Source organism: Sciurus carolinensis, chromosome 5 (genome assembly GCF_902686445.1).
Source record: "Sciurus carolinensis chromosome 5, mSciCar1.2, whole genome shotgun sequence".
NCBI lineage: Eukaryota > Metazoa > Chordata > Mammalia > Rodentia > Sciuridae > Sciurus > Sciurus carolinensis.
Window position 1 is genome coordinate 85,410,459 of NC_062217.1, and position 13,226 is coordinate 85,423,684.

The 13,226-nt window shown below is 45.9% G+C and overlaps 1 protein-coding gene across 1 annotated transcript in view; it reads left to right on the top strand.

The window, feature by feature from the left end:
- Window positions 1-1,146: 1,146 nt before the first annotated feature.
- Lats2 (large tumor suppressor kinase 2) overlaps window positions 1,147-13,226 on the top strand; it is a 76,248-nt gene continuing 64,168 nt past the window's right edge. The window contains exon 1 of the mRNA XM_047553445.1: window positions 1,147-1,378. The gene's annotated coding sequence lies outside the window, so the exon portion shown is untranslated. The remainder of the gene's footprint in view (window positions 1,379-13,226) is intronic.

Below are 13,226 nucleotides of genomic sequence, written 5' to 3' on the forward strand. Positions count from 1 at the left end.
TCTGTGTAGCAAACAGGATAAGAGTGAAAAATGAAATTGAATTGTAAGCTGCATGACAATGGTTTAATTATTGCAGCACACACAAAAAAAGAGAAATCAGGAGAGACATCTGAGAAGGTGTCTTGGAAGACCTAAGGATTTACCAGAATTAGAGAGATGAAGGAGGGGAGGCAAGCGGAGCAGGGACTGAAGGCTAGTGAGGTGGTTAAAATAGTCCTGAGATGGCAAGGGATACAGCTCAGTGCTTAAAAAAACCTGTGCATACACATGTGAGGCCCTGAGTTCTATCCCAGCCCCACAAAGCAAGAAATAGCTGGGACTAAATGATCTTCAGTATTGTTTCTTCTGAAATTAAAACTTAAAAATGTCACAAGTTTATTAAAGAGAAAATTAGATTGAGGAAAAACTGAGTTAGTCCTCGTGGTCATTTGCCAGACTGTAGGTGGTAGGAAGTGTGATGTTAAAAGGAGAGCCAAAAGTAGATTAAGGATTTGGCATCCATTCTATAATTTCTACTCTGCATCTCTGCACAACGCCTGCTTATGTCTTTGAACCAAATCCTCAAATGCAAATATGATGAAGTGGCTGAAGTGCAAAAACCACTGTCTCACTTGTTGATATATACATTACTGTTTTGTCCTTTACATGCAAAACCTTTTCATAAAATGTATATAGGGGAGATAGTTGATTAAATTATACCTGATTAACGTGGACATATGTTAGTCAGCTTTGTTTATTACTTGAGTCCATGTCCCAATAGTTGTCCCACTTTCAGTGACTAGCACCTTCTTAGCAACTTGCAGCTCCCTCGGGCCTGCTAACTTACTTTTTTCACCAAGAATGGAATAAGGTATTTAGGAAAACGTGGCTTTAACGACAGTTAAAGAGTGGAGGGGATCAATACAAGTACAGTGGCGGGGCGGGGGGGCGAGTGACAAGAGCGCATATGGGTCCGCGAGGCCTGGCCAGTTCCCGCAGGCCGGCTGGGAGGCCGCGGGCAGGTGGCGTCCGCAGCCAAGGCCCGAAGCCGCTGCTGGGCCGGGCGGGACGGGGCGGAGCGGCCGGCTGCCGAGGAGCAAGGGCCGCAGGCGCCCCGCCCGGGCTGGTATGCGGCCGAGAGTGACGCGGGAGGCGGGGTCACGTGACGCCCGTGGAATGCCAACAATGTAGCGAATGTCCCACTTGGGTCTGCGCGTTGGAACCGCGGCGTGAGCGCCCCGGGAAGATGGAGCAGCCACCGCCCGCGCCGCCGCCCGGGGCTCCCCGGTCCCTGAGGGGCCAACAGCAGCTCCAGCCACCGGCGCCTGGTCTCCCGGCGCTCCAGGCCCAGGAGCCGCGGGCCAGGACGCCCCCGAGGGTGTAGACCGCGCCCCAAGAGGTGAGGGGCCGGGACGGGGGGCGTGGGGCTGCGGGCGGCAGCCAGGCGGGAGAAAGTTTCCGTGGACCGCAGAGCCTCAGGGCTCTGAGCGCCCGACCTTTGGCCGCTGGGGGCCATGGCTCGGGGAAGGACGCCCCGGCTCGGCGGGGCGGCCGGGCGGAGGAGCGGGGAGCGGGCGGCCAAGGAAGTTTGTCCAGACGGGAGCTGCGCCCTGCCCCCACGGCCCCGGCCCGGCCCAGGGGCCGCCTCCGCTCTGCCGCGCGTCGTCGCGGGCCGTGGGGAGCCCGCCGGGCTGGTTCCTGGGAGCCGGAGAAGTTGGGCGAGAGCGCCGGGCCAGCGGAGAGCGCGTCGGGCGGGGGCCGGCGGGGCTGCGCCGCTTTGTTGTGTAGCGGCTGGGCTCCCGGCTCCTGGCTGGGCAGGGGCGGCCGCGGGCCGGGGGCGGCGTCTGTGACGCTCTGGACTACCCGAGAGGCAGTCAGCGCAGGGCACGTCTCCGCCTCCACCGTCCGGTGGGATGGCGGCTCGGCTTTTACCCAAATGCCCGGTCCGGCGCCCATGACAGCCCCAGGACCGCGCGTCTGGCTGCGCCGCGGTCACACCGAGCTGGGGCGGTCCCCTCGGGCCGCGCCACAGTACCATGGGCCAGCCAGTTCCCCACCCGTCCACCGCGGGCGAGCGCCTTCTCCCCTGGGTGCTGCCTCCCCGCCCTGTCCTCCCAGTGCCGAACCATCCACTCCCCACTCGCCCACCAGCTCGCCGGCGTCGGGATCCCTGCAAGCTGCGCCCGCTCCTGTCCTCTCCGACTTCTCTTTTCCTGCACCCGGTACCCTGCTGGCCGCGCCGTCCACCTCGTGGGCTCATAAGTCCCGCCGAGGCCGCGCCGCTGTTCCCTGGGCAAATCGTGCTCCGGTTCCCCGGAACCGCACAGGCCACAGAGCGAGCAGGCGGGGAGCCAGGCCCTGTCCGGCGTCCGCTTGCGCGACCCTTGCGAGTTTCCAGGGTCTTGGCGGGACTCTGCTAGAGCTGCAGGAGCGCTTGCTTTCGTGGCTGTGAGAGCGGGGCCGTTGCATAACGCCTTTCCTGCGCCCTAGTTCTGCTGACTTTTCTGGGACTTGTCTTTCTCTTCTGATGCAACCTCACCTGCAGTTTGTTTCCCTGCTGGCCTCCGGACATGCGGGTCTTGACAGAATCCATGTCCAGGCAATCGCTTTTCCTGCAACCCAATTCAGGCACCCGGGAAGATTTTCTTTTGGGGATAAAGTCCGGTAGCTGCGGGCCTAGAGCGAACCTTTGTGGAACACAAGGCTCCCGTGCCGGGGGTGGTAGTAACCATCCAAGAAAACCAGGGCCCTGGGTGACCTGGGCTGCGGGCAGCGTGTTCTGAGGCCCTCGGATGAAAATGTACTTTTACAAGCATCATTGTGATTTCTAGATTTCTATTAATGAGAAGTTTTTACGTGTTCACCTTTCTCTAGCGTGGACGTTAGTGTTATTACTGTAATAATCTAGGCTTTAAAATTCTAACCTTGCTATTCGCCTGAGAGTATTACGTTTGACAGGTAAAAAATTCAAATTCATAGCCCAGGAACTCTCTTCACAAAGAATTCAGCAAATATGTAGATTTTTAAAGGAAAGTTTGCCCGCATTTATAAAGAAACTTAAACCTAATGAAATTTAGGTGGAAAACCACAAAAATGTGTGTGATCCTACACAGGTGTTCTGCTTAAAATTTTACTGTAGCCGGGGCTGGTGCTGTAGCTCAGTGGTAGAGCGCTTGCCTCGCACGTGCAAGGCACTGAGTTCTATCCTCAGCACCACATAAAAATAAAGATTGTGTCCACCTACAACTAAAAATATTTTAAAAAATGTACTGTAGTAGATTAGGGGCCTTCAGGTAGTCATGGAAAAAGCAACGTGTGGCTGTTTACTAGAAAATTTGTACGAAGTAGATCTTGCTCCATATTTTTAGTTTAATATCAGCTTGAATTTGAAGGATGCCCACTATTTTTGAGTGCTAAATCAAGAGACAGAAGCTTTTGTTTTTTTTCTTTAGCAACTGCTGTAAAAGGTAGTAACAAAAATATTCCGAAATAAGAATGCAGACTATTCAGAAAGACTGTTTTAACTGTAATAAACAAGCCATTCTGTTATTCAACCTCTCAAAAATTTTCTCATTATCTAAGTATAGAAAACACTGCCGAATGAATCTACCAGTATTCCTTTGAAATTAATAAATTCCAAAATATTAAGCAATGTAAAATGGTACCTGAACAGAGAACATCATGTAAAAATATTAAGGCAAATTACTAGAATCATTTGTAGAACTGGAAGTGATTTTTCTAGTTTCTTGATCTAGTTTAAAATAGTTTCATAAATGTAAATTGGAACTGTACATATTTTTTTCCTTCGCAAATCACAGCGTTTGTGGGAGGGATTTAAAATAACAAAAACACTTGTTATTTTAAATGCTGTGTTGTAAATAACCCAGCCCTGGGCTCCTAAAACCCACAGGAGGGTGGGGTGGGGGTTGAAGCTGATCAATTCATTCAAAACATATAGGAAGGATTTAGTGAAGCTTTGAGCATGGAGTGGGGGTGTGGTGTTTTGTATTGAAAAAAAACCAGACGAATACAACTTTTGAAAAGCTGCTTTTGTATTCATTTCATGTTTTTAATAGCCTGAAACTTGAAAGCAATATTCCTTACTGACCTTTTAAAAATAGGGGACTTGAATAAATGCAGAAAATAATCAATGCATTTTTTTCTTGATTGCAAATCTGTTCTAAAAAAGGGTAAAAATCCTGACCCACAGAATGAATCAGGCTTGAGACTCTGCCTTCTAAATAAAACATTTAAAAGGGCTGGGAATGTGGCTCAGTGGTTAAGCACCTCTGGGTTCAATCTCCCCCCAACCCCTATACAAAAAAAAAAAAAAAAAAAAGACCTATTGCTTAGTAATTTCTCTGGACAGAGGAGGCCTCCAAATTGCACAAGTCCTGGGCATTGATCCCATTGTATGCTAGGTCAATGCGCCCTCTTTGAAGGGCTCCCAGAGTTTGAAGGCAGCCCCTCCCCCCTTTTTTTCCTGTATTTTTAAGGCAAATGTTATTTGATTGATTGCTTCAGTTTGAAAGTATCAATAAAACAAAGCAATGTTGTAAATAAAAATAATTGGTGGTGATGCTAAAATTAGGGTGGAAGTTGGGCATTACTTAATGTTTGCCCTTCTCTCTGCAAAGACTTTATGTTGGTTATGGTCTAGACCCTGTCAACTTAATTGTGACAAGTGATTTCTTTTAAGTTAAATGCTTTTTGTTCTTGTGCCAATATTTGACATACATAGGATTTTTTTCTGGAGGATGAATGGAAAATCTTGTATTTCATAGCATTGATTTGTATTTGTTGTTTACACTGATGGTTATGATACTGTGGCAGACCCTATAAACCCTAAATCAGGATGGTAAGGTCTTAGAGAGTGTAAATTGGATTTTGAATGGAGTAGGTCTCAGTTTGGAATAGTAAATTTCATTGCATTCAGGCGGTTATCTTGAACTGGAATGCTAAGGGCCAGCACTTTCCATTACTAATTAACTCCATCTTACCTCCTGCGTCTCACTCCTGCTTTTTCATTAAATGTCCCTAGACAGCACTTACCCCCTCCCCAACAATTGTCTGCCTGATCATTTTTCTTTTCTGCGTTTGAGCCTTTTTACAGGAAGTTCCAGACTCCAAGAATAGCTTCACACTTCCTCCATCAAATCATAGCCCTTCAACCTTTCCAATTTTGGTGAAACATCCTTTCTCTAGAAGGCTTTCTCCAAATAATCTCAACACCTTCCTGAAGAGTGCTCCTCCATAGAAATAAACGTGTGGAGGAGTTCTTGGGGGCAGTCACAGTGTTTATACCTATGTCCATGGCAGCACTTTTAAAATGGAATGGGTCCTCCAACTCCCTCCTTGGAGCATATCTGAAACTCTGAGGTACAGAGAGGGCAGGACTTTCTCAGAGATGGAAAGCACCCCCCCCCCCGCCCCGCCCCTGCTGCTGCTACCGCTGGGTATGGCCTTGACTATAAGGAGACCCATCCTGTTCCCTTGCTTACTGTTAAGAATGCTCCACAGAACTAATAATAAACTTAACTTCAACCTGGTCACTCACTTGAGATATCTTGAGTACAAACACCTTATGGTTCCTTTTATTTATCATTGATTTTTGCACGATTTGTATTATACAAGTACCACATACAAAGCTATCCAACAGAGAATATGGTGATCTCCCCCCTCCCTGCACACCCACTGTAAGCTTATTTAGAGGCAAATCCCTGTTTTCCCCATGAAAGCTCACAATGTCTTAACAGTGTCCGGCATACCTGTTACACTGCTGATCTCCCCCTTCCCCCCAGGCTTTGTGATGGAACTATTTATGGGAGAGTGGGAGTTCTAGAGTGTTCTCCTAAATCCCCAGAGGAATGCAGTCACTGCTTTCCTCAAAGACCCTCATTATGCAGGGTAGCCCTTAGCCTGTGGCTTCCTGGCCTGGACCATGCTAGAGTGGTACATCCGCATGGTGGTTTATAATTCTGACATTCAGCATCTGGCTTGAGGCCTGGTCCGTCTGCCTGATTTAGTTTCAGCTTTGCTAGTTAATTATAGTAGGGATATGATTTAAATAATAACTTGAATTTTAGGTCCAAGAAATACTTTTTAAAAAGTGCTGATGTGTGTCATTAGCATGGGTCCCCTGGGACATTGGTTAGGTTGGGTCTACTATTGGTGCTTGATGTGTGTTTGGCAGCTTGTGAGGGTTTGAAGTACTAGGAGAATTAGAATAAAAATTTTTGAACATCTGATAGCATTTTCCAGGATTGGATGGAGGATTGGAAATGGGTTTGGTAGGACCAAATTAAAGGGATACTTAAAATATTACTCTCACATTATTTACTTAAGCCACCTATGCTAAGCATGGAATTTGATAGTCAGCTCCAGATTTGACAATGAGGTGTTTTTGTTTTATAAGTTGTTACAGCTTTAAAATTCCAAAGTCCTGTAGTTTCTTTTAAAGCGTATTTAAATCAATTGATGATGCTAAAGAAATTTCAAAAATTAGATTTACTTTAGTTAATATCCCTGTTTCTGAAAGTCCACATTCCTGAAAATTTTCTGTAAGTCAAACCTTAGTAAAATGGTGGAGTATGTCAAAGTAGCTCATCTCCAGCCATAGTATTAATTTGACTGATGAGTATTCTCACGAAAATTCTTTTAGAAGTTCATAATTTGGCCATGAAATCACCTGCCTTCAAACTAAAGTTTAAAACACAAGGTCTCAAACTGGAAAGTACTTTCACTATTTATGAAACTGAAGGGAAGTTTTATCCTTTCTAGATTATTTTGGTAGGAACAATTTATCATAGCTGTTTTACATACTCTCTTGAGAAGATAGGGACAAACCCTGGGGTGTTCCTAAGACCAGTCCTGGGGTTCCCAGAAGGCTGCACACTGAAGAAAACCAGGTGGTAGGTTTATGGGGTGTCATTGACTAATCCTCTCAACCTTTCTGTATGTTTGAGATTTTTCATAAGAATGTGGGGGAGGAGAGGAAAGAAAGAAAAACCAAGACTCCTGGCCCTGCTGCTGTATAAGGGCATAGCACCTGGTATTTCTTAGCTCATGCATAAATACTGACACCAACACAAGGCTCTCCTGCCTTAGGTTTTATGATTGGAATGTTTGCAGGCATGCAGGTACTCCAGGAGCAGGACTCGCTAGAAGGTAACAGTGGAGTGCAGTGTGCAGCACCCCCAGAGTTCAGATGTCACTCTGGTTGGGAACTTTGCCAGTCTTTTTATTTGTGAAGCTGTGTAGAAGGGGAACCATTATTTGAACATGAGTTACCTAAACATGAATAGTTAGGTAACTTCTTTTTCCCATTTTTATTTAAATGGAGGTAAAATAAGTATTACATTCTTTAATCATTCATAAGTATGCAATTTAGTCTAGTGGCATTAAACATTCATGTCATTGCTGCAGATATTACCTCTGTCTATCCCTAAAACTTTTTCATCAACCCATTAAATAACAACTCCCTAACCCCTCTCTCCTGGTAACCTCTATTCTCCTGTCTCTCTGAATCAGCTCATTCTTAGTAACCCACGTTAAGTAAGCTCATACAATACTTGTCATTTGTGGCTGTTACTAGCACCAGGTTCTTCAGATCCATCCACATTGTAGCTGATGACAGAACTTCCTTTTGATGGCTGAATAATGTGCCATAGTCATGTGGCTTTTTTATACCAGTTCTGCATGTCCTTTCCTCCTGCCCATTTCATTTAGACCTGTGTGATAAACCTCAGAGAAAGCTCCTCTATGGATGCATGGCACTGTGCTCCACACTCTCCTGTAGCACCACCTTGGACTGCAGGGTGACAGGCTTCAGCCCCAGTGTGGTCATGTGTCTCATTCAGCAGATGTACCACAGGCCTGTGTGCTCTAGGCCAGGCAGCTAATGGGGTAACCAAACAGAATGCTTCTGCTTTCTCCATCTTACAGCTCAGGTCATTCAAGAGGAACCGTGCCCAGTCAGCCTTACCTGCAGTGACTGTGCTATAGGAAGGACTGAGTGAACAGTAGATCCCTTAGGACACATGGTCAGGATTGTTCTACAGCAGGGGTTTTGAGCTGAAAATCTAGGAGTAGGAGTGAATCAGGCTGGCTAATGGTGGTGGGGTTATTTTTACCTAGCAGAGAGAAGGGTCCTGCTGAGTTCTTTTTTTTTTTTTTTAATAATTTTTAGTTGTCAGTGGGCCTTTTATTATATTTATTGATATGTGGTGCTGAGAATTGAATCCAGGGCCTCACTCATGCTAGGTGAGCACTCTACCTCGGAGCCACAACCACCCACCCCCCTGAGTTTTTGAGGTAAGGAAGGACCTGTTATTTTGAACTTGCAGAGTTGCAGAATGAAACTAGACCTGGTAAGGGGCCATGGTCAGTTCCTGAGGCTCAGATACTGCTCAAACCTGAGCAACTTGGCACCTGGCAGCACATACACATTTTAGTCAGTCTAACAACTGGAGCCTGTTCCTCTTCTTTCTGCTTTTCTCTTTAAAACACAAAGGGAGTGATTTTAACTTTCTAGCATTATTCTCAAATACTGATACTCAGTTGGAGTGAGCATGAAATTCCTGTTTGTGCATTCAGTTTGGTATCTTTTCCATGAAGCCCATCTTAATTTTGCCCTGGCCTTATCTCCTGACCTTATCTCTAGCTTTTTTGCCTAACCTATTCTGAATCTTAATTAGCTATTAACTTTGCAATACTGTAACCAAATATCTGAGGGTAATCAGCTTAAAAGAGAAAAGATTTAGTTTGGCTCACTGTTTTGGAGATCTTAGTTCATGGTTGGTTAGCTCCATTGCTGTTGGGCCTGTGGTGAGGCAGCATATCATGGCAAGAGTGCTTTGCAGAGGAAGCGGTTCATCTTACGGTAGCCAGGAAGCAAAGAGGAGGAGGAAGAGTCTGGGATCCTACTATCCCCTTCAAGGCTGCACCGCCAGTGACCTAAGACCCCCCCCCCCCACTGGACTCTGCCTCTTAAAGGGTCCTCCATTTCCCAGTAGCACCAAGCTGAGTAGCAAACCTTTAACACAAGGGCCTTCAGAGGATGTTCTAGATCCAAAGTGTAGCAATTAGTAATGCTCATAATTGGCCATGTATCATGCATTGTAGATCCAGAGTGAGTTCCCAGGCAGCACCATGTGCGACCCTCAGGGCAGCTCTGTCAGACAAAGCGAAGTTTTAGGCCAAGCAGGAGACTAAAGGGCAGGGAGGTCAGGCGGCATGTCCAAACCACCTAGAGCCCAGTGCACGAACTAGGGACAGGCCCAGGCCTTTGACCTTTCACCTGCTGCTGCTTGGTACTAAACACCCATTTTCTTTTCTTTTCTTTTTTTTTTTTTTTTTTTTTGTGGTGTTGGGGATTGAACCCAGGCCTTGTGCTTGTGAGGCAGGCACTCTACCAACTGAGCTATATCCCCAGCCTCCCATTTTCTTAACAAGGCTTTCCAACTGGGTCCTCATCTTTGGTGACTGCCCCTCCTCTACAGCAGAAACTGCTTTGCTGGTGGTCCCCACCGTCCATATGACTCAGAGAAGGGCACCACCGTTGACTGTTCCAAACTTGAAACACCTTCTCCAGCTTTCAGACTAGTCCCCTCAGTGATCATCACCCATCATCCTATGGGTTCTACCCCTTGCTATTGAATCCAGTTACTACTCTGTCTTCCACACAGTCTGTTTCAGATCCCTATAATTCTTCAGACAAACTGGTTGTCACATATATTATATTGTATTTAAATAATTGATTTTCTTGTCTGCCTCTTGTCTGCCTCCCCTTCTTAAAGTACAAACACCTTCAGTCAGAGGTTGGTCATTGTTTTCTCCATGCTCAGAACCTAATAAGAGGGCCATCTTGTATGAGTGTTCAGGTTGTACACCTCTCAAGGACCCTATTTGCATCAATTTGTAGGCATATGCAGCTTATGTGAAACGCTCCCCAGGCAAGAGTTGTTTATGTTGTACAGTAATAGATCAACATGCCAGATTTATTTGAGAAAGGGGTGCCTTGTTCTCATCTCACAAAGTTGCCCCACCAGCCACCATGGGCTCTGCCAGTAACTATACAGAAAGTATTTGATGTGATGGGGAAGCAAGGTCTTGGAAATTGACCAGTCACTTCTCAATACCTCACAGCTCAGTACCTTACACCATGGCAGCCTTAAAGGCAGCATGCGCCATGTGCAACAGACTCCTCGTCCACCAGGGGCAGAATGTACCAATAGGTTATGGTAGAGTCGTACATTGAATAGTACTCGGCAATGAAGAATGACAGCTGCTGCTATATATCATGGGTATGAGTGAGCAAACAAAATGAACCATGAAACTTAATTCCATGGATGTAAAGTACAGAGACTGGTCAGAGGACTCCTTGGTGTTAGAAGTCACTAAGATGGTTTCCTTTAAGGCATGGATCTGTTGGGGGCTGTGAGTTTCTGCAGTTGTAGTAATGAACAGTACACCTCTTGCCATGGTTGCTGTTTTCATAAGAGTGTGATCTCTGTGGATGTGTGTCCTTCTGATTTATGCACTTTACAACATATCTTACACTTAAGTAAAATATTGTCCCCACTTCCACCCTTCCCCACCAAAGCCTCACTGCTCCTCTCAACTTTCAGCAACTTCCCTTTTTTAGAGCAAATTCCAGAGAGAGCTTTGAAACCTCAGAATCCACCAAGGCCTCCTTCAGCTGCTCCTGTGTCCCCTTCCTCTACTGATGTGACTGAGCAGAGGGCATCCCCTCCTCCTGGCTTTAATGTGGAACTTTCTCATGGCTCTTTTTCTTCATCCTGGATTGTCTCCTGTGGCGCTTGCTGTTTCATAGCTGAGTGGATGAGCAGCTTGCCCTTCTCTGCAGTCTGCTGGTGTCACTTGGTAGCAAAATAAGGCTGTCACATTCTGCCACTCCCTCAAGGAACATCTGCTGGGAGGGACTTGACCATTCCCTCACCTGATGACTCCATCTCATCAGTGAGCAGACAGTCCACTGGCTGGGTAAATGTCCTGGATGCTCATGGCTCCCCTCCCTTTGTTCCTCTGGCCATGGTGTGATGAGATTCTGGAGCCCCCACTCTCTCCCTGGGGTTGCTGCTCCACAACCTAGTATCTGTCCTTTGTCTGGACTCATCCATTCATTCAGGTTCTAGACTCAACTCTTTGAAGGGCAGTTCTGGCCAGGTCCCTCCAAAGCTTAACCACAGACAGTGGCTCCCCAGCTTCTGCACTGAGCTCCAATCTTGACATGCCACGAGGACCTTTCCAGACTGAGCCCCTGTCCCCCTCTGTGGTTTCAACCCAGGAGATCCCCTTCCCCTCTGAGCTGAGTGTGGTGACCGAAGCCTGTAGGCATCACATTCCTCTGTTCTTTGTGTCTGCCCTCCAGCTGGAATTCCATTCTTCCCAGGGCTCAGATTCGATTATCTCTATTTCACAGCTTCTTCTGACATTCTCCTTCACTCTTCCATCCTTTAATTGCTTTTCCCCTTCCTTTTGGACATCTTTTTTTGTTTCTGTTTTTGACCTTGTTTATTTATGCCTCACCTTCACCTCTCAACTGTAAAACTTGCAGAAGAGGAGATTGTGTACTCTTTCTGTTGGTGCCTGACTCTTAGTCGGCATTTAATATATATTTGCAAGATAGATGGTGGTGGATGTGGGGTAGAGGAGTGGGTGGTGGGGGAATTTAGACGTTTTGATTAGGAGGACACCTCCCTGCATATATCAGGCCCCTCCCTTGCACTAGCCTTTGTTGTAAAGGGAGTATGCTTGTGTCTTCTGCGTTTTAGTTTTCAAAGAAAGGAAAGAAAATGAAAGATTGGAAACCAAGTGATTAGTGTGAATTCCTACTGGGAAAGAAATAACTCTTCATGTATTCCCAGGCATCCGAGTCAGGGCTGGGATCCTCCCTATGTGCTTGGCAGGCTTTTGAGAATCCCTCCGTTTTTGTCGGAATCTGAGCTTATGGTTTTAGAAAGTTAGGTCTTTGGAAACAGATGCTCAGACCACGAAGTCACTGGAAATGAGCGTGGTTGCAATATGCCCCATTTTACACCAATTAAACAGAGCTCTGGGCTTCTGGGTCACAGCCAACCCCAGTCTCAGGGGAACCTCAGCTGTCCCTGAGTCTAATAGCTCACTATCTATACAGAATTACACAGTCTTCTCAGTGACTTCAAAATAATAGAAGTTGTGCATTAAGATAAGGATTTTATGTTGTAAAAGTTAGTCTGGTTCTTACCTTCTAAATGGAGTCTTCTCTCAGTTACACTGAGAAAGTGAACAATAAAACTTTTAAGACCACTGCCCCCATCAAGAAAGCAATAGTAATTTTAATTTCATTTCTTAGTGTTTCCTATTGTAGATGGTTATGTAATAGATCCATATAAATAATTTCATGTAAAACCCTTTGGACAGTGCCTGGCATATAGTAAATACTGGATAAATATTAGCTACGCATACTAACTTTTTCCCACATGAAAATGTCCGTGAAGCAGAGTCCCATTTTTCAGTTACAAAGTTACTAACTGAACCTAAAAGTTCAGAGCCCCCTGCCTGACCTCTTAAGAGATGCCTTTTTTGGATCAGTTTTTCTTTGTTCATTAAAACTCAAAGTGATTATCCTCAAAGTTTGCTTATTGAGTTCTGTGGAGTAAGGAGGTGGGTAAGGTGAGAACAAGATGAATATGCAGAAGGGGAACAGGCCACTAAACTTCTGTATTATCTTAGGGGCATCTGCTCTGCCGTTACCACCATAGGCATCCCTGCTGGTTAGGATAGCTGGTTATGAAGTAATTGCTCAGTGAAATATATGAAAATTTCATTTGTTTCAGGTCTGAAGGCTCATGGGGTTAAGTCCCAGTAAGCCCATCATAAGTTGGAAGTACTCTCAATGGAAAAAGCATTCGATCCACCTCACCTGCCAAACATACTAGCACAGCACACCATATTACATCATTGATTTCCCCTCAAGATGGCAAGCTGACTGGGAACAGGGTTACTGCCACTGCCTAGCATCAAGAGAGGATCAGACTGCATATCGCTAGCCTGGGGATAGACCCAGAGTCAAAATCCCAAGTATGGTTTCTACTAAATGCATATTGCTTTTACATTATCATAAAATTAAAAAAATTTAAGCCAAACCATCCTGAGACTGACAGTACTGTAGATTGGATCACATGTATCATCTTACTCAGTACTTAGCACCACACTGCTCCAAGTCTAGACTCTGTTGCATATCC